The sequence below is a fragment of the Ambystoma mexicanum genome, chromosome 1q (assembly GCF_040938575.1).
Source record: "Ambystoma mexicanum isolate Mex_15411 chromosome 1q, UKY_AmexF1_1, whole genome shotgun sequence".
NCBI lineage: Eukaryota > Metazoa > Chordata > Amphibia > Caudata > Ambystomatidae > Ambystoma > Ambystoma mexicanum.
Window position 1 is genome coordinate 849,887,352 of NC_090922.1, and position 20,844 is coordinate 849,908,195.

The 20,844-nt window shown below is 46.8% G+C and overlaps 1 protein-coding gene across 3 annotated transcripts in view; it reads right to left on the reverse strand.

Annotated features, from left to right (window-relative positions):
* LOC138537982 (coagulation factor XIII B chain-like) overlaps positions 1–20,844 on the reverse strand; it is a 1,433,866-nt gene that overhangs the window by 485,762 nt on the left and 927,260 nt on the right. The window lies entirely within an intron of this gene.

Consider the following 20,844-nt stretch of genomic DNA (forward strand, 5'->3'; position numbering starts at 1 on the left):
TGCCCCGACTCTGGGGACTGGAGGTGCGTGGAGGGCCCGCACTGAGGAAGGGGCGTGACGTGCACAGGCGGCCTGCAGTGTGTGCTCTGATGCCGGCCTCGAGCTTTGGCCGGCAAGTTACCCAACCCCCAAGTGCCGAGACCTGAGTGGCGCCAATGTGCAGTTCGTGCCATGCTGGGGGGCAGTAGTGGCGTTGTGGAGCCCTGGGGGCGAAGATCCAGGCAGCCCCATGGAACGGAGGTGCTTCGGTGGGGTTTATAATTATAATGTCGAGAAAATAAATGTCGACTTACAAAAATGTCGAAAAAAAACGTCGAAAACAATAATGTCAAAAACCTATACATATAATGAAGAGTCAATTTTTAGAAAAAAAAATGTCTAAAAAAAATGTCAATTAGCACTATCAATAAATACTTAAACATGAAGAGTATCATTTACTAGGGGGGTCCCCCCTGACCCCCCTCACCCAACACCCCCCGGCCACCCCACCCCACCCCCCCACCACCCTCTCACCCCTCATACTCAACACATTTTAATTATATATTTTTTTTTTTCTGAAAAATTCGAAAAAATGTAGAAAATATTCGACATTATTGGTGTCCGACATTATTGTTTTCTAAAACATGTTTGACATTTTGACTTTCGACATTATTGCATTCTACATTATGACTGACCACCCTTCGGTGGATGGCAGTGCAAAGGTGCAATCTGAAAGGCACATCTGTCCAGCGAATCTGAAGCGGGACGGGAACAGGGAAGAAGGCGGGGATATAAGTTCCCCTGAGGCCCTCCCGTGCAGTGGTCCAGCGTGTGGTGCAGGTGGAGGAGGAGCGGACTGAGCGGGTGGCCCCCGTGTGCTTCCCCCGAGGCCCTTTGGGAACAGTGATGTGCAGAGTTTGGTGCCCCTGGCCCCTGTGTGATGTTTGGTAGCCCCCAGGACACGAGTTGGACGAAGCCACGCCCGGGGACATCATCGCATACCGCACGGGTCCCGCATGTGGAGTGGCGACTTTCACGGATGATTGGTGGTAGGACATACAAATTTGATCCGGGCTGCCACATTTGAGGCCCCGGTCCCCACGGCAACCCCAGCACCAACCGGGAAATTTAGAATACGGACCCCTGTTCACTAGTGGGGGCAGTACATGTGCTGGAGCGTGAATTTGGAACCGGGAGCTGATGATTGGAACTGCTGCCAACCAGAAATGAAGCAGGCATAGCGGATCAGACAGGAAAGCACTGAAGTTGGCTAACTGTTCACCAGGGCAGACTAGTCTTCTACTAGGAGGCCTAAGCTACCTGCCGGGGGGCAGCGGACCACTCCCAGTGGGGCTAGATGAGAGGCTCAGGTGTCCTGAGGGTGAGGTATACAAAGTGACTACAGGCTACGGCTGCTGGAGAGCGGAAAAGGAACCTGTGGCGGGCTGCTCGATATACACTAGTCTCAGGGGTATTTGATAACGCCTTGCGATACAGCCTGACGGGGTATACATGCCAGTAACCTGCTTTTAACCAGCTCGAGCGCAGGCTCAGAGGCAACGGACATACTTTGCCATGATAACACCCGGGAGTGGACTCCAGACGGACTCTAAGAGCAGGAATAGGGCTTGCCCTGAGTGCACTGCTAGCAGCGGGACACCTGAGTAGAGGGGACACAGCAGTGAGCCCCAGAGCAAGCTACATGGCCATGGGCAATAAACGTCAGTCCCGTTTGCCATTCACTCAGATGGAAGGGCTGTAAAGGGAGAAGAACCGGACGTTGGCATCTCGAGAATCGTCGGGCCAGACACCCCCATTGACACAAGGGAAGGCGACTGCAGGGACGAGTGCGGATACTCCAATGTCAGAACTGGGCCAATTACTGGCAGAGATGAGATCGGGATTTGCATCTATCAATACAAAGCTGGATGGGATGGCGTCTAAAGTCGACAGGATGCAGGAGCGTATTGATAAGGAGAGTGGAAGAACCTCTGAGGTTGAATTTAGGGGGAGCGCACTGGAGGACACCAGCAGTGAGGCAACACAAGCGATACGGGAGCTACAGAGGGAGGTGAAGACAAAGACAAGAACGAAGATCTGGAGGAGAGGTCGAGAAGAAATAACATCTGGGTGGTGGGGGTTCCAGAGTCGACCTTGCAACAGAACATGGAGGTCTTCATGGAGAACGTTATAAAGGAGGTGCTGCGGGATCCCCTGCTGTCCTCCCTATTCCTAGTGGAGAGAGCGCACAGGGTGTCACAGGTCACCCCGATACCGGGCCAAAACCCCGCCTGATAATTGTACAAGTCTTAAACTATCGTGACCGGGACGCCATACTCCGCAGAGCGAGCGAACTGGGCGACCTCTGTTAGGGAGAATTCTCCAGAATGGCTAATTTCCCTTACCTTCTGAGTCCCTCTGCAGATTTGCTGGATTTCAAGGATTTATTTTCTTCACCTGGTAAGAGTTTGAGCCTTTTTTGCCACTCTTACATGTGTTTTGCTGTGTGTGTTTAACATTTTTGTGTTCATAGACTGTGGAACCTCACCTACTCCATAGGCATCATCTGTTTACTGTGTGTCACACAGCACCTTTAGTGCAATGACACAGGGTTGTCCTTTTCAGACTTCCCGCTTTAAACTCCATTTTCTGGGACTGACCACTGTCTCCCAGAACATGTAAAGTTGCCATTGACTGTATTAGTCTTTTTAACTTCACAGAACCAGTACAAACTATCTTACATAGAGTCCTGGAAAGGGTTAATAGTTATCCCTTTTTGTCTGTTTCTCATGGAACATTATTTCGTTCCCCTTTCTTTAAGATTTGGCTGGTGGCTGTGGTATCTACCCTATTTTTCCTACAGAGGTCTATTTAAATAGCCTTGGTTCTGTTTTAGGCTAAGTTAGTAGCCTCAAACTTAAACCCCGTTTATTTTATTTCGGTTCCGGCTGGTTTTATTTGCCATTTCTATTTGTAACGCTCTTTCTCATGTTTTACTCTGCGCACCAAACCAGGTTTGGTTCCTTTGTTCGCCGTCCTTTGGCGGGCTTCTGTAACTGCTGTCCTTTCTGTAACTATTGGTACTACTCACTTTACTCTTGAGATAAGTCTGGCTGCTCAGCCATCGCTAACACTTTACTGTTTAGTACAGGCTTGTACCAAAGGTGAATTTGTACTGTCACTTGTAGTCTTAAGTATGTGTGGTGTTCCCAAAGGGTACTGCATATGATTCTGCCTAACACTGGTGTACAGCGGGGAGGATCAAGTATAGTAATTACACTTAGAGTGCTGCTATTACCTTGGATCAACTAACCACAAGACTAAACATCACTAAAAAGCAATATTAATCATGTCTGATATGGAAAGCTACAGTCAGGAGACCCTCCTTAGTTATACTGTTGATTATCTGAAAAATCTGTTTAGAGATAGGAACCTCTCTGTGAAAGGCAACAAGTCAGAGTTGATTGAAAGGCTGTTAGAGAAACAAAGTCTGGAGGGTGGGTCTGAAATACCTAACTCCTCAGCAAATGGGGAAAATTATGAGGATGATAATGTGCCTGTTATTGATGAGTTATATGAGGCAGCTCTGTCTCACAATGTATGCCTCACTGCTCCTTTACCTGCTGAACAACCTCAACCTTTGTCCACTGGGACCCCACCAGGTCCTACACTCAGTCCTGAATTCATTGCTTCAGAAAAGATGAGGCTTGAATTGGAATTTAAACGTTTAAATGCTCAAACTGAACAAAAGCATCAAGAACTGAAGCTCAGAGAATTGGAGCTGAATCATGCCTTAGAAATGAAAAAGTTGTCTTTGGAAAATGCTTCTCTCCCAGAGTCTTCTAGGTCTTCCAGTCCTAAGAGACCCTGTATGCCTAAATAAATTGTTGGTATGTATGAAGCGAAGCTTGAGATTTTGGATTGGTTGGCAATGTTTGAATATAACCATGGGATTCAAGACATTACAGGGAATCAGTTGCTTCCTTGGCTCTTCTCTAGGCTACCCACTGTTGCATCTGATGTTGTGATGGAGTTGGGGGAGGTGGATAGGATGGATTATGAGTGTGTGAAGCTAGCTTTAATTGCTAGATTTGGGAAGACCCCTTCCCAGTACCTTAAGAGGTTTAGGACCCTCCAAAAGCATGATGGTACCCCTTGGGCTACCTGGGTATGTGAATGTTTGTAACCCTTAACCCAACCATCTACGTTTTTCAGAGTAAACACTTATGAAGGTATGAGAAATCTTGTTATGTTGGAGTCAATTTATGATGCCTGCTCTCCTGAGCTCAAACAGCAGTTGGCTGATTCTAAGGAGATAGATCCAAAGAAGGTAGCTAAGGCTGCTGCCAAAGAAAGATAACAAGTAGAATCCTAATACCTCCAATCTAGAAGAGGCCCCCAAACATAACCAGGGTAAACCACATGGGAAACCAAATAGGGCTAGTCAATCCTCTGGTGCCCAACCAGAGGGAGGTCAGCAGAAGCCCCCATTCCAGAGAGCATTTGGTAAATGCTATGTTTGTGGGTCAACTGACCATGTCAAAGGAGATCCCAGATGCAAGGGTAAACCTGCAGGGATCAGCATTGCCTCCTTAGCCTTCTCCCCAGAGGAAGAAGTACAAATGGCGAGTGCCCACTTTCAACTATTTGCTGAAGCACCCTTGGGTCTTCAGGCAACTGTATCCTTAGAGTCCATGGGTCTGGGTAAGAAACAGAATATGGATGTGTACTACAACTCCATTCCAGAAAACTCTAGAGAGTATTATATGGACAGTGTTCTTGTAAATGGCAAGGATACTCCTGCCAGGAGAGACACTGGGGCCAGTAGAACAGTAGTGGATGAAAGCTTTTTCAAGCCTGAGGATGTTGCTAAGGCACCCAAAGGTCCCACTAAATTCTCTGGAGGCCCTGTCCAGTTGGTTCCAATTCTGCCAGCTCTCATTCAGTGTAATAATATGACAGTGAGGATCCCTGTCAGTGTCCAGAATGAGGTGCCTGGGAGAGTCCTGTTGGGGAATGATTTAAAAGCTCTAGGAGTGGTATCCAGTACCCTCAGGCCTTCCAGTGAGAGAAAACAGAACGAAACCAAATTGGCTAGAATAACCACCTTTCTTAATTCTGTGGAAACGAATCGGAAGCGGCCTCTGTGTTGAGTCACGAATTACGAGTTGTGAGGTGCGGCTTGATTCGGAAATCTCTGCTGCGGGTTTAAGTTGGTCACGTTGTGAGGTCCTTTCCTCCAACAGTTCCGGCTCACTTATCTTGCTGCGTGAGGAAGACGTGTCCTGGGCCGTACAGTGCGAGCTGTGTGGGCTGTGGGCTGTGCGGAGACCCAGAGCGGTAAGCTACTTGGAGCCGTCCTGCTGAGGTATGTAGGGAAGGCTTGCCCTTGGGCAGTGCGGGCTGTGCGCAGACCCGGAGCGGATAGCAAGACGGATTTAGCCAACAGAGGTACGCTGGAGAGTTCTTAGCGCCGAATGCCGAGCCCCATAAATAAACGGATGGTGAGCATGTGCCGCGTAGTCCAGGAGGCATAGAGCCGAGTTGAAAGCAATGGGCAAGGTTGTGAGGACTATCTGGTCTCCCGTGCTTCATGCCTAGTGCCCGCCACATTAAGCCTACCACGAACTGCGGTTGGTGGCTTGATTGACATACGTAGCGAGAACGCACGCACATTGATGTAATACTACTAGTATTATCAGCTACAACTCACCTTGCTGTGCCTGTTTACCTCGCCTGGCTATTTTGACTCCCCCCCCCATTGATTGATGGCCTAACTACAGCTGTTTCCTCCTTGTGGAGCTGGTCCCAGCCGAGATAAGCCATTTGACCACTACCTCTGACTGGAGATTGGGAGCAGGAGAACTTTGGGGGTGACTCTTGGAGATTGCAAGGGTGCAGCATTGGGTTCCATTTAACCGCTCATCCTATATTGGAGTAGAGCGGTGGCTGCTGCAAATCGGTCTGTAACCAAGATCACAAGCAACGTGAACAGGAGATTGCAGACTCTTAGCCTTTGAACCTGGACAGGCAGGTGAAATCCACTTAAGACTAACTGCTGCTGCCGTACTACTAAATTGTAATCTGTGCGCTGAGCAAGACTAGTAGGCAACCTGCAGGAGACCGTGGGGTATTCTTTGCGATCCTGCAATAAAGCAGAGTATTAGCCTTGCTTCTTAGTAGCTGCTGAGCTAGTCACCATAATAACAGATGGAAAGTATTATACTAAAGAATAGAAGATCATTAGTTGGATACGGCATCTACTGTTTATACTGAAATGCTGCAGGGGAAAAGGGCCACACAATCTAAATACAACTTGCGGAAAATAAAGACACAATGTAGCAAGGAGAACGTGGAGATGCAAGCGAAGGAGAACACATCTAAATCCAAGAGGAAAGCTAAGAACTCCATTCCGGCTGATCAAGGTGTAATTACTGGGTTTTTTCCTGTGAACCCACTCCCTGAATTAATTCAACAACAATTGAGGAAACAGTAGTCCCAGAAGCAGTACTCTAATGAATTCAACTAATTTCGATGATATTGATAATAACTCCCTATTGGAGCTGTGTTTAAATATACAGAGAGGGATGTCATCCCAAATACCATTGATGGTGGTAAGCGGTACTTTACCGCAAGATGAAAGTAATATGAGTATCCCGTCTGGTCTACTTAACCCTATTGAGAGCTATGGACGACTGTCGGCCTCCCATAACCTAGTAATGTGTTCCATGGAGGATTTACCTGATAAAGAGGCAGAAGAGCCTGACTGTCTGTACCCTGGGGCAAACAAGATTGCTGAGCTATAGTCCTCTGTTGCTTTGTTACAATTTGCACTTAAGATCTTATTGCAAATGTCTGGACGTATCTTGGCAAACACTAACACCCTTACCATGGCGCAGGAACCGAAGGATCTAGAACGTGAGGAGGCGGAAGTTAATCTCTCCGAAGCTATTCACATTGTGGAAGGAAGTGAAGATCAGCAAGGTATTGAGAAGGCCGAAGTAAACCCCTCTGAAGCTATCCATAGTGTGGAAGGAAGTGATGATCAACAAGGTAATGAGATTAACTCAGACCGAGAACAAAGTCCTCAAGTATTCTTCTCACAGATTAGTGTAGATTGGTGAGGAAGGCATTCAAAAGTAAAAAACTAAGTGCTCTTCCCTCCCCAGTGGGAGCTTTGACAACGTTTGATACACGCTCTAAAAAAACAAAGAAAATAGCAACTAGAGCGAAGGAAAAGGCCTCTACAGCTAAGGGCCGCCTAACTAGCTGGCTATTAACGGACCAAGAGAAGATGAAAGATCTGGTTGAAGATGAGGAATTATTGGAGATAGAGGATCAGGGGGAAGATGTAAGGTCAACATTGACCCCTGAGACATCAGTAAGAACTATGGGTGAAGGAGATATCCTGGTTCCTATATCGCCCAAGTTGGGAAAAGATTGTAAGGATCTTTCTGACAATCACATTTGCCTGATCAAGAACCTATACCAGAGTTGCAAAAATAGTTGGCTAGCGCGATCCAAACTATTAATTAGACTCAACTGTGTACCGCAACTTCGAGTCTTGAAATCTGATGACTTTTTATTCGTTGAGCCGCTGGAAGGCCCCAATCCCAATGTCTCTGCTCTACATTGTACTTTCTTATCCACAGCACGGATGACCAGAAAGTATAAAGATGAATTGAGGGCAGTAGACGTTGACATTGATGTGGACTTAAATTAGATTGATCCTAGCTCTTTACAAGATGATATGGCAATTCAAGCCTTGGAATCAGTATGTCTTAAACCGACCGAAGGAAAGAATTTGGAACTTGCTGAAGTGCAACAAGTGCTAAAATGGTTGATGGAATCTCTTCCGGGGGTTATAGCTAATCAGAGAACTTTTACATTTCTTACATGGAATTGCAGAGGTGTTGCCCACTTGTTGGGATCAGAGGGCTCTGTTGATTTCTTAGCAAAACACAGTTGCATTTGTTTACAAGAGACTTGGGCAATGGACTCTTTGATATTAGATGGTTTTGTTGTGTACCAAGCATATGCAAAAAGGGGTGAAAGAGGTCGTCCATTTGGGGGATTACTTATGGGGGTGGCCAAAACATTGGTCTCCAGAAGGGTAAACTGTAATCAAGAGGACAATCTTATTGCAGTGGAGGTGGAGTGTGGGGAGGAATGTAGTCCCGAAAGATTCCTCCTTGTAAATCTTTATAATCCTCCTGGAGCAGTAGTAAGGGAACTAATACAAGATGCACTCCATGACTTATTGACATCTTGGATGATCAAATCAGGCAACTCTGCGGTAGTTGTAATGGGGGACTTCAATTGTCATATGACAGGTGAGGGAGGAACTTCACAGAACCCTAAGCTAAATGAGAAATGTGTAATGACCCATGGGAAAAGGGAGGTGGAGGGCTTAGGATGGATCCAACTGTTTGAATCCTGGGAACTAGAGATGATTAATGGCCGTACCATTAGTGACTGTCCTGGGAAACATACATTGACCAAGGGGGCAGTTCCTAGTACCTTAGATTATATATTTATGCGTCCTATAATGCAGCTACAAGTCATGGACATGGAAGTGATTTTCAATAATTTGAGCGACCATGCAATACTTCGATGTCCCCTCAACATTTCTAGGGGAGTCCCTGCACAAACAAATATTGGTAGAATAAATGTTAATAATGCAGGGACTAGAATTAGCTGGTCAGATAAGAATATAAGGTCAGCAATTGAGGCCTTAGATACCAAGGACACTTCTAGTTCCCCTGATTTCAACGCCATGTCCATTAATGCAATCGAAGAGTGGATTTTTGCATTTTCTGGTAAACCTGCAGTTGTTAATATGGGATTTATGGTAAGAACAGAAGGAAATATGCTGCCCTTCAACAAAGAGATAAGAGATGCCAAGGGGGGTCTCAGAACTGAACTCCGCAGAATCAAGGTCAAGAACTTGCCAGTGTCACAGTACTGTGATAGGGTGAGGAAAGTAAAAAACAGATATAGATCTACCATAAAGAACATAAAAAAGGCTGAAAGAATTGCGCATACCAAAGGGTAGTGCAGATTATCTGCTTTAAAAATGGGCGCAGTATTTGGTCACTCCTGAGTGAGGCAAGGGGCAATGTTAAAGGTCAACTAGTTAATCCTATCAGCCGGGCGGATTGGGTAACATTTCTTGAAGGACGAAATTCAGGGGACGATGTAGCTGAGAGCTTGCCATTGAGAAAAGCGCAGACACGTCCTCCCTTTGATGTTTCTTATGTGCCAATCTTGAATAAATTAAAAGAACTAAAGTCCTCAAGAGCCCCGGGACCAAATGTGTTGGCTAATGTTGTAATTAAGAACTACCCAGAATTTCGGGCCAGTTTACTCACCGTACAGTTTGAGAAGATCTTAACTCAGGGAAGGATACCCTATTCTTGGCAAACAGCAATCATTATCCCTATTTTTAAAAAGGGGAATTGATTAGATCCTAACAATTCTAGACTTTTGTCTTTGTTAGACACAACAGGAAAGCTGTTTGCCTCACTATTGTTAAGTGAAATACAGAAATGGGTGGACAATGCCAACATTCTATGTAAATTCCAGAGTGGGTTCCGGCGGGATTACTCTACCACTCACAATCTCATGGTGATGGATATTTTACCCACTAGATCGATTAGTAGGGGACAGCCTCCGCTTTATGCTCTTTATGTCGATTTTAAGGCTGCGTTTGATTCTCTCCCGAGAGACGGATTGTGGTCAAAACTAGAAGCCATGGGTTGCCCTGGGGGTTTCCTGTATTACCTCAGACTTTTGCACCAGAACACTACAGTCAGACTTAAATTATATCAGGAAGGTAACATGACTGAAATGGTGCTACAAAATAGGGGGTAAAGCAGGGTTGTGTCACAGCAGCACTTATTTATAACTTATACGTGTATGACATACCAGCAGCAATAGCAGAAGTTCATAACTGTCCACCTAAAATCAGTGAGACCCCCTGCGCTGTGCTAGCATATGCTGACGATCTGGTAATATTGGATAACACCATAAGTGGACTCCAACGATCAGCGACCGCTCTATGGGAATATGCTAGCACAAACTGCTTGACCATTAATTTAAATAAGACCAAAGTGCTGAGATTACCGGGTAAAAGAGTTTCCTGTGTTAACCTGATGGTGGGTAAAATAAATATACCATATGCGCCTTCTTATCGCTATCTGGGAGTTGAGACTGAGCCCAACGGTGACTATTGCACATGCAGACAAGCACTCATAATTAGAGCAGCGCAAGTCACTGCTCTGATTTCCAGTTTTACGAGCAAGCAGGGTGGTTTTACACTTTGGGGGACACGGCACCTCTATATCCAAGTGCTTATCCCAATGATTACATATGGCCTTGAGGCCCCTCTTTTTTTTGACCTAGCTTGGCTTCAGGTGATTGAAGGGACATTTTGGTGCCGGATTCTGGGGTTATCCCCAGGGGTCCCGATGGCCCTAAAAGGCTAGAACTAGGACTTCCATCCCTAAAAGCGACAGTACTAAAAAAGAGGGCTGGGTTCTTTCTGAGGATGATCAGCGGAAGTACCAACCCGCTATTGGTTGTGGTCCATCAGGAATTGGTCAAAAACATACCACCTGCTCATTATATGAATCGATGACAAAGTACCTAGCAGACATAGGCTGGACTCATAGAGGAGTTAGATACTCGAAGGAAGTTCAAAATGCGCTTGGGAAACGTGTTGATTTATGGGACTGGTTAGAGAACTTTGCTCATGCAAGTATGCTAAAGAGCTACCAGTTTGTCAAATATAGGCAATACACCTTTATGAAGCCACAGGCGTATTTGAACCTTTGCCCTGCTAAAAGGCTCAGACGCTTTATCATCCTACTCAGAATGGAACAATTACCAACTAGGATGATCTTGGGGAACAGAGAAGACATTCCCACTAAAGAGCGAGTCTGTCGCCTTTGCAATTTAGCTGAAACACTGGAGACTGCTAAACATTTATTAACTGAATGCCAAACAATGACCGATACAATCCAGTTGTAAATTAGTAAATATGTACACAATTCAGAAACCATTAAGAGAATTGTCCTTTTGGCTATATTGTACGAATACCTGGAATATGCGTTTGCTTATTGCTCTTTACAATATATGGTTAAAAATTGAATCCAGGTTGGGCCCCATGATATGAGAAACATGAAAGTTGCCACGCTAAACTGATGAGACCTTGCTCTGGGAGCAACTATATTATAGTCGAAACCCGTAACTATTTTACGAATCTTGGGAGGAAAGTTTAAAAATGAATGTATAGCATGTAGTACATAACGGGATTAATGATCCTTACATCAAGAGATAAAGACGCAAGAGATCTTGAGAAGGTACTATTGTATGCTTTAGGTTCATTTTATTTATTTATTTTATTTTATTTTATCTTTTAATGGTTAATGTTTTATGTATATTTTATTATTGTATTTTCTTTTTTCTGTATACTTGTTTATTTGTATGATATGTGTAAAGTTTGAGTTTCTTAAACTAAATCACTGTTAGGAAAGATTTCATAATTGTAGGTAATTTTTCTTCAATGTGGCAACCCCCAAACTTTTTTGCTGTTGTTTTACACCCTGATCTAGACTTTGCCAGAGAAGCGCAGCCTTCCGCCACACTCCTCTGGGCTTTCGCTCCATTCTTACGGGGAAACTGACATGCCATTAAAACAGTCAGTACCGGGAGACTCGTTTCCTTTAGTCCTTTCCTCATGTTGCAGCTTTTGAGCAACATGAAACAAGAGTGCACCGTAACTTACATTACCGCGCTTTTGGGTCTCTGGTCATGCCAATGGCCCTAGAAACTCTCGCTGGACTTATCATGAAATGTGCAAGTGTGTCACGGACAGGACTGGTGGCAGCTATCGTTTCTTTGTGTTTTGAAACCCTTTTTGCCATGTTAACCACGCTTCCCGCGTTTGGCCCAAATGGGTGGCCTGGTCTCCAAAATGGCCATGCCACGAGGTTCTTTGTCCTGTCCGCTGACCGTCTTGCCCCTTCACCTTCCCCCAGGTCGAGCCGACCCGGGGCAGTCCTTATTTGGTCATGCACTTTCCGGCGAAACACAACGCTTTCGCGGGCTTCTGCATGCCTTGTGTGTGCCTCCAGGATGTGGGCTGGGATGTCTGTTCCCAATACACATCCTGGGTGCCAGAGAGTCTAGAGTGTCTTGAATGCCTGGGACCACTGTGGTCCGTGATAGGTCCACGTATGGTGTGAGTGTTTTGTGAGCAGATCTCCCATTGGGTCCTCTCTGTTTTGGCGCAAAGGGAACTCTGGATAAGAGGCGGCTGGAAACACCACTACCATGTCGATCTCCTGAGTTCTCACGAACAAAGGATAAAGGAGCCAAGTATCCTGCAACTAAGAAGCTGAGTTGAGGAATCGCTGGTGACACGCTGAAGGTTTGACACCCTGCACTGCTGTCATCCTGTGAGACCCCTCTGCCTCTGATAGAACGAGAAGGCCTGTACTGGCGCTTCAACGCTTTAGAATAGTGGGAACAACTATTCTCGGCATCTTCACCAAATCCTGTACGTAAGCCTTCGGAAGCGTCCCTGGGCCATCCAGTGGTCTGACCAGCCTACACAGGAACCTTGCTCTGTCACCGCCGTCTGGCTTACTGCTAATCCCGTGTCCTCGGCACTCTCACACGATTCGTACACTTGGCATTCCCAGGTCTGAAGTGAGACGTGTGCTTTGGGACCGGAATACCAGCGGTTGCCGAGTTGCCCTGCTGTGGTAACAAACCTGTGTGTGTTTGCTGCATGTGGGACACCCTCGACCCTGACTCCTGCTGTCGCGGAATCTACACGGCATTGAGACATCCTGCTGATCGCATCTGAACCTGCCAGTACCGAAACGGAACCGGAGAAGCCTGGGTCTGCCTGTATCGGGGACCGGTGTGTAGTCAATACCCTAACCGGTCGCCCTCCCGCAGGAGCCTGTGGCTCTACACCGCTGTCGTAAACAGCAACCCTTTTCCCCTCTCGCGCCCTGCTTCTGCCCACAAGTGGAGGCCGCGCTGGAGTAGCGGGGAACTGTTCATCATCGTTTTGTTCACCTCTCTGAACTGCCTGATCTCCCCGAAGAGACTCTCCTTTTGCCCGTTGGCACCCGCGTGTGCAGGTTCTTTTGAGCATAAGGCTCCACTCTTCGTAGGGCTCGGACTTCCTTCTAGTTAGGTGGCCTCTGATGTCGAACTGGGTCCAACGATTACTTGCACTGCCTGTTTTCCTCCCCATCTAGGTGGTCTGCATATTTCGTGCTTCTAACTCTTTAGACCCCTTGGTCTTGTGTATATATTGTATTGATTGTGATGTGTTGGTTTACTTGAGTTTTATCGTGATTCTTTACTATGGTCGATGTTATAAAGGCCTTGTAATAAATGTGTCTATATTTTTAATATAACACCTGTCTGGAGTAATTTGTAAGCGTCCTTGCTTTGTGTGCTCATTGCGGGCTTTCAGTCACCCTCACCCCTCTTGAGACCTAGTCTTGACCGCGGCCATTGCTACCCTGATTGGTCTGGCTTGTCTAGAGGTTACCCTGTTCCAAGAAACTAGGCTGGCCTTCTGAACCTCTGCCCCTCCAGGACAGAGTTCAGAAATCCATCTTAACAATCATATTAAAGAATAAATAAATAAATAGGATAGAGAGGCAACCTTAAGAGACCACTCTGAGCCTGTGGGAACCTCTACAGAAAACCCCACTACAAGCCCTGGTGTTAGTAAATTGACCTCTAACCCAGGCAAATCTGAGGCTAGTATAGTAGGGAAATGGGAGCCCCAACCAAGCTCCATCATTGCCCCTCCAATTGTAAAGTCTTTGACTCCCCCTGCTTCTGAGGAAGAGGTGGATAGACAAATTGGACCCCTCTCTAGGCCTGTGAGAACTGGTAATTCTCAAAGCTGGTGGAAAACCAGGAATAATAGGTCTAAGGCTAAACACCTTAGGACTATTGGAGCTTCTACTGAAGACTCTCATGTTAATCCTAGTATTAGGAGGGACACTTCTAAAATAGGTAAGGTCAGATCTCAGAGGAAGTGGCAGCATGAACCTTGCTTGACCACAGCCCCTCCAACCAAGATACCGGAGACCCAACCTACTCTTGTGAGAGAGGTGGTGAGGAACCATGGAGGCCTCCCTAGATCTAAGGGATTACTTTCTAAGGACCCCTTGAAAAAGCCTATTGTAGGTTCAGAGGTTGTCACAACTTCTGAGGGACTGTTAGAACAGATCCCCTATACATTAAAAAAGAGAGATGTACCACAACAGGTTTGTAGGTCATATAGTCTACAAATGAAAACCATTGGTAAATAATTTCCTAGCAAGGGTTACAAAAGGTTGCTGGTATACTCAGCAGGCCATTTAACTGACTTGCAACAGGAGATCTATCCTGGTGGGGATTAGATCCTCCTGTCCCTTAGTCTGGGGGGGGGGCGAGTGTTGGGGAGAATTCTCCAGAATGGCTAATTTCCCTTACCTACTGAGTCCCTCAGCAGCTTTGCTGGATTTACTGTGTGTCACACAGCACTTTTAGTGCAGTGACACAGGGATGTCCTTTTCAGACTTCCCACTTAAAACTCCATTTTCTGGGACTGACTACTGTCTCCCAGAACATGTAAAGTTGCCATTGACTTTATTAGTCTTTTTAACTTCACAGACCCAGTACAAACTATCTTACATAGAGTCCTGGAAAGGGTTAATAGTTATCCCTTTTTGTCTGTTTCTCATGGAACATTATTTCATTCCCCTTTCTTTAAGATTTGGCTGGTGGCAGTGGTATCTACCCTATTTTTCCTACCACAGTCTATTTAAATAGCCTTGGTACTGTTTTAGGCTAAGTTAGTAGCCTCGAACTTAAACCCGCTGGGCCGCGTTTATTTTATTTCAGTTCCGGCTGGGTTTATTCACCATTTCTTTTTGTAAAGGTCTTTCTTGTGTTTTACTCTGCGCACCAAACCAGGTTTGGTTCCTTTGTTCGCCGTCCTTTGGCAGGCTTCTGCACAGAAGCCCTGCTTATGCGCCTGAATGTCTGAGGGGTTTGAGACTCCCTGCACAGGGTCTGCTTGGAGACCAATGTCGCACTCTGGTATGATTGGCTGTGGTGACTGTCCCGCCAGGACAGCCACCCTGCTGGGTGATTGACAGCCAGGCTGTGTGAATGGGGGAGAACTGCATAAAAAGCAGGTCTCTGGGACTGAGAAGGCAGAGTCGCCACTGGATCAAGAGAACTGAAGAGAAGCTGAAAGAAGAGGACCTCTACCACGACTGAACCTCCCGGTGAAGCTGCGGGTACGAATCTTCAAACATCAACGACAGGGAAGATCTGCAAGGAATCTTCTCCCCTTGAGCTGGTGGGACCAACCAGTTCGCCAAACTGCAAGTCAGGCCTCCCTCCTCTGGTCGAATTTGCTGTGCACAGCTACAGTGAACCGGATAGCCAGAAGGACCTAACCCTGCTTGGGTTTTAAGGAGCGCACCTTTTATTTGTTGCTTTGCTCTGCTGCCGGTTTCTTACGTGGGCAGTGCAGGACCCTCCAGTCTTCCTACTTCGTGTCAGTCCGACAGTCACTTCAGTAACCGGGAGCCTGCAGGACCTGCCAGGAACGTCGGCCTCAGCTACAGCCTTCTTTCTCATTTAAAGGCATGGTCTAGTAAAAAATGTTATTTAAAAAATAGATAGGCAACATAAAAAAAAAATACTAGCATTCTCTTGCTTTTGGGAATTTTGGGAATTTTGAGCTTGAATAGCTCGAAATTTTACATAGGAAGTTTTAAAAAAGAGAATGCTAGTATTTTTTTTTATGTTGCCTATCTATTTTTTAAATAACATTTTTTACTAGACCATGCCTTTAAGGTACTGTTCAAACCCGGTTGTTCGTTCCGTACGCCCGCGGTGAAAGTGTTTGCACTCTGTCGCAAATCCGAGGGCTTGTCCTTCTCCATTCTTTAAAGTAACTTTTCGACCGACCAACTTCGTTCTGAACTCTTGGCAAAGACTTAACCGCGAACTACCCTGAACTGTGTGACCCTCTGCAAAGTCTCTGGTCCATTGACTTTGGCACAGGCCTCTTGATTCGATTTCCTCACTGTAGTTACTTTTTCTAGATTGCCCTGCTTACTTACTTGTTGGTGCTGCTCAACTTTTGTCTAACCTTGTCCCCCCCCCCCTCTTAAATTACTGGAATGCCATTTTGCTCACACTTCATTTTGAGCTTAACTTGACCAGAATCTATTGGGTGTGGTGTAGTGTATTAACAGTGTGATTTTTCTACTGCTTTACTTGGTGAATTGTTTTACAACTGATGTGTAAATAAATGTATATTCTTTTACTCAGAAACCTTGAGTCAGTATTTGTTTGAACCATAGTAACTGCTGTACTGTCACTTGTAGTCTTAATTGTGTTTGGTGTTCCCAAAGGTTACTGCATATGATTCTGCCTAACAACCTCACCTATGAAAATACCACAGTGTCATTCTACCCAGATTTCACCCTGTCAGTCCAAAAGGTCCGCCTTTCCTTCGCGCTCAGGGACTGGGGGAAGTACTCCATACTATATCCGTCCAAGCTCTGTGTTCAACATGAAGTCCAAACTCACTTCTTCACTGACCCCGGGGCAGTACATGACTATCTTGAATCCCTACCGGAGTGACCAGTTGGGCCCCACAAGCATGAATCAAGAGCTGGCACCAAATGGTATAAGGTTTGACCATTGTTGTCTACAGGGTATCCCTGGTGGGACTGGAACAAGATTGCTGAGAATGTAATGAATAGGTCCAGTTGCACAGTAAGGAACAGTTTCTAGGTCTCCACTCGAGGTCGGAAGCGATGGCGGTCACTTGGTTGGCGGTGTCCGGTGCCCCAGGGTTGTGGCCCACGATAATGTGGTTGTTGGGGATGTTGGGTGGAGTGTTCCAGTCACTGCAAGTTGGGGGAGGGCAGTGTGGGTGGGGGTGGGCAAGGCCGGGACAGTTGGGAAGAGAGGGGAGTGGGGAGGGGAAAGTAGTTATTGGGGAAGTTGCTTTAAGTTGTTTCAAAAGGTTTCACGTCTCATAGGACTGGCCAATAGTCGGTGTATAGCATAGGCGAGTGGGTGGGCTGGAAGTGATTTAATTTATAATCCACATCCCAGCTACAGCATGTAAAGTGATAGCTGGAACGTGCAGGGACTTAACAATCCTCGCAAAGCTGTAAGGTGGTACAATACTGTGAACGGCATGGGGCCAAAGTAATATTGCTACAGGAGACCCACCTGGTAGGAGGGGAAACGAGCGGGTCGCTAAGAACTGGGGAGATTGTAAATACTACACCTCCTACCCAGCGTACTCAGCTGGGGTAATGACACCGGTGCACAAATCGATGGGGTTCCTCACGAAACACATAGTGATTGATCCACAAGGGATGTTTGTCATTTTCTCTGGATGCTGGGGTAGCACGTTGATTACTTTTATCAATATATATGGTCCCAACGTGGACAACCCTGGGTTCTTTGAGAGTGAGCAGATGACACAAATACTTACACACTAATATTGTATGGGCTGGGGATCTTAATGTTACACAAGACCCCAGGAGAGATAGATCAGCCCAGGGAGGTGAGGCGCCGCTCCAGAGAGGCTGAGGCGGTGTTGGCCGGCATGAGTGAATTAGAGCCGGGGTGCTGTGTGGAGGTTGTTGAGGCTGGAAGAGCAGGAGTTTTCACACCACTCCACAGTGCACAGCACTTCATCCCGATTAGACTACATCCTTGCTGGTCCTCACCTCGTACATCAAACAGTTGACTGTGTGTTGCTTCCGAGATACCTCTCTGACCACTCCCCAGTCCTGTGGACCCTGTCTGTGGATCAGAATATATCTCGTCCTTCCTGGAAGTTTCAATTGGCAGCAATGTCAGATATAGTGTTCAGGAGTGAAGTCCATGCCCTGGTCAAAGACTACTTTTGTGAGAATGTGGGCATGGCGTCTGAGATGAGCACTATATGGGAAGTGTTCAAGGTGGTGCTGAGGGGCGGGTGTCTCTCCCTGAAATCGGGCGTGTTAAAACAAGCATGTAAACAGCTAAATTACACCAAGCTCGAGGTTAAGAGGTGGGAGGGGGTTGTAGATGGGGGTGCGGACCCGGGGTCACTGGCTAGTTTAAGGGAAATGTTGGACCGCTTCAATGACCTTGTGGAACCAGAGGTTAAATGCCTTACCTGTCCGGTAATGACCCGTAGGTATGGCGAGGAGGGTACGCGGGGCAGACCTCTGGCAGCAATGGTGAAACATGAGAGGGGCTACAGGGAGATAACGGCGGTGAGGACGGCAGAAGGTGGTGTGGTCATAAGGCCAGAAGCAATAGTAGAAGCCTTTCAACACTTTTATGAGTCCCTGTACGCATTGCGTAAAAGCAGGACTTGACGACTATATTGGAGAGGCTGAACTCCCGAAACTTAGCAAGGAAGCAGTAGAGGCTCAGGCAGTACCCGTAACAACTGACAGAATTCTCGCTGCAATTAGTGCCCTCCCCTCTTCCAAAGCACCAGGTACGGAGGGGATTACCGCTGAGTTTTACAAGGAGTGGGATCCCGAGGTAGCCCAGTACATGCTAGCAACGTGGGAGGAAGGGATGCGGGTGGGATGTCTCCCCCCAACAATGCGTGAGGCAGTGATAACACTAATTCTCAAACCATGAAAAGATCCCCTCAACTGTTCCTCGTATCGCCCAATATCATTGCTGAACCTTGATACAAAAATATTTGCCATGGTGCTGGCAGACCTACTACTCCTGCATGTCTCACATATAATACACAAGGACCAACCTGGGTTTATCCCAGGGAGGTCGACTGCATTAAATCTACATCGGTTGTTTGCTATACTAGCCCACATGTATCCCACGACACAGGCAATGGCAGCACTTCGGGACATGGAGCATTCCACTCTGTGGAATGGGACCATCTGTTTGAGGTATTGTGTCAGCTGAGGGTCCCAGAGTACTATGTCTCGGCGGTGCGGCTGCTGTATGCGGAGGCAAGTGCCCAGATTGGTATAGGTGGCACAAGATCTCGTCTCTTCAAACTGGGGAGTGGAACCCGACAGGGCAGCCCGGTCTCGCCTTTGCTCTTTGCTATGGGGATAGAGGTATTGGCTGCCCAATTGTGCAGATTTCATGGACACAGGGGTTCGGCGATGGGAGGGGTTTAGAGAGCTAATTTCCCTCTACGTCGATGATGCAATATTATAATTTGGAGACCCGGTGAATAACTTAACCCCACTGTCACGAGAAGTGGTTAGGTTCAGAGAGACGTCAGACCTCAGGATCAACAGAGCTAAATCCACACTATTTCCCCTGAACGAGACCAAATGCAGCCTTTGAACACCAAAGGGTATGGCTGGGAACGGTTGGCAGTCACATACCTGGGGGTGCGGGTGAGTAGAGACACACGAACGTTGTTAGAAGACAACCATATTAAATATTTACAAACCCAGAAAGCCTGTGTGGAGAGGTGGTACAGGATCCCCCTTTCGTTGTTGGGTAGGATTGCGGTAGCCAAGATGATAGTGGTCCCCAAGTTTCTATACATTTTTCAGAACATCACGGTATGGCCAGGGATGGGTTACTTCGCGTAAGTGAGGGGCCTCTTGGTTAAACTGGCTTGGCACCCGAGGAGTCCTTGAATTCGTTGGGAGACATTGACCCTGCAATGGGACAGGGGCGGGTTGGGGCACCATATGTGGAAGTGTACTTCCTGGTGTTTCAGCTATATTTTGCATCAATGTGGATGCCGGGGTCCCAGAGGCCCCGGCATGCACGCATAGAACAACTTTCGGTGCACCCGTCCTCTCTCCAGGGGGAGTTGATCAAGATAAATGCAAATGTGTCCCCGTCTCATTCATGGTGCACGCGTGGGAAAGAGCTTTGAAGAGGCTAGTAGTGGACCACCCTTTTGACCCGGGTATTTCACTCTGGAATATAGTGACCTTGAGGCCAACATGTGATGAGGCAATCATACAGGACTGGTGGGGGGTGGGGATTAGCCGTATGGAGGATATGTACCCGGAAGGATCCTTTGTCACACAGGAACTATTTAAAGAGAAGATGGGAGGGGTTCGCAAAGAAGGTTACAGTACTATAGAAATCCTGCGCACTACCCCGTTGTGGAAATATATTAATTGGTCACCCGGGAACAAGGGGTGGTCACTGCGCACTATAAGCTTATCCAGGCAGACTCCCCTCTGGGAAGAGGATGCTGGAACGCCCCTCGCAGATGAACAATGGGCATTGCTCTGGGGTAGTACTCACAGTGGGGTATTTAACACACGGCTACAGCTGATCCAACTTAAGACGCTACACAGAGTGTACCTTGCTCCAGCTCGCTTCCACCAGTTCGATAACATAAGGGCGGCTAACTGCCCGAGATGTAATGCTGAATCTGCCGACTTCCTACATATGATATGGGCTTGTGTTAAACTTCGCACATTCTGGGAGGGAGTGGTGGAAGCTGTGGCTGAGATGCTGGAACTTGCGGTACCCTGCGATTTGCTATGCTGTATGTTTGGGTGGCTTCCGGGACTGCCGAAGCAGAACTTTGCCAGTTATGGTAAGCTAAGCAAGCATAACTCACGCCACGACTGTGCACTGCTATGACTAACGCCCAGTACATGAAAGATAACACCACAAATGTCATTGATGACATCACTGATGACATCACATATTAAAATCCTTTTCATGATTAGTCACTACAAGGGGTAGTGTTTATACTGTTGGTAACAAGGTGTCAGGGTTGATCGGGAGATCTATCATAAACTGCTTCATGTATTAAAGAATGTTCTCATCTAAAGAAAACAATATATT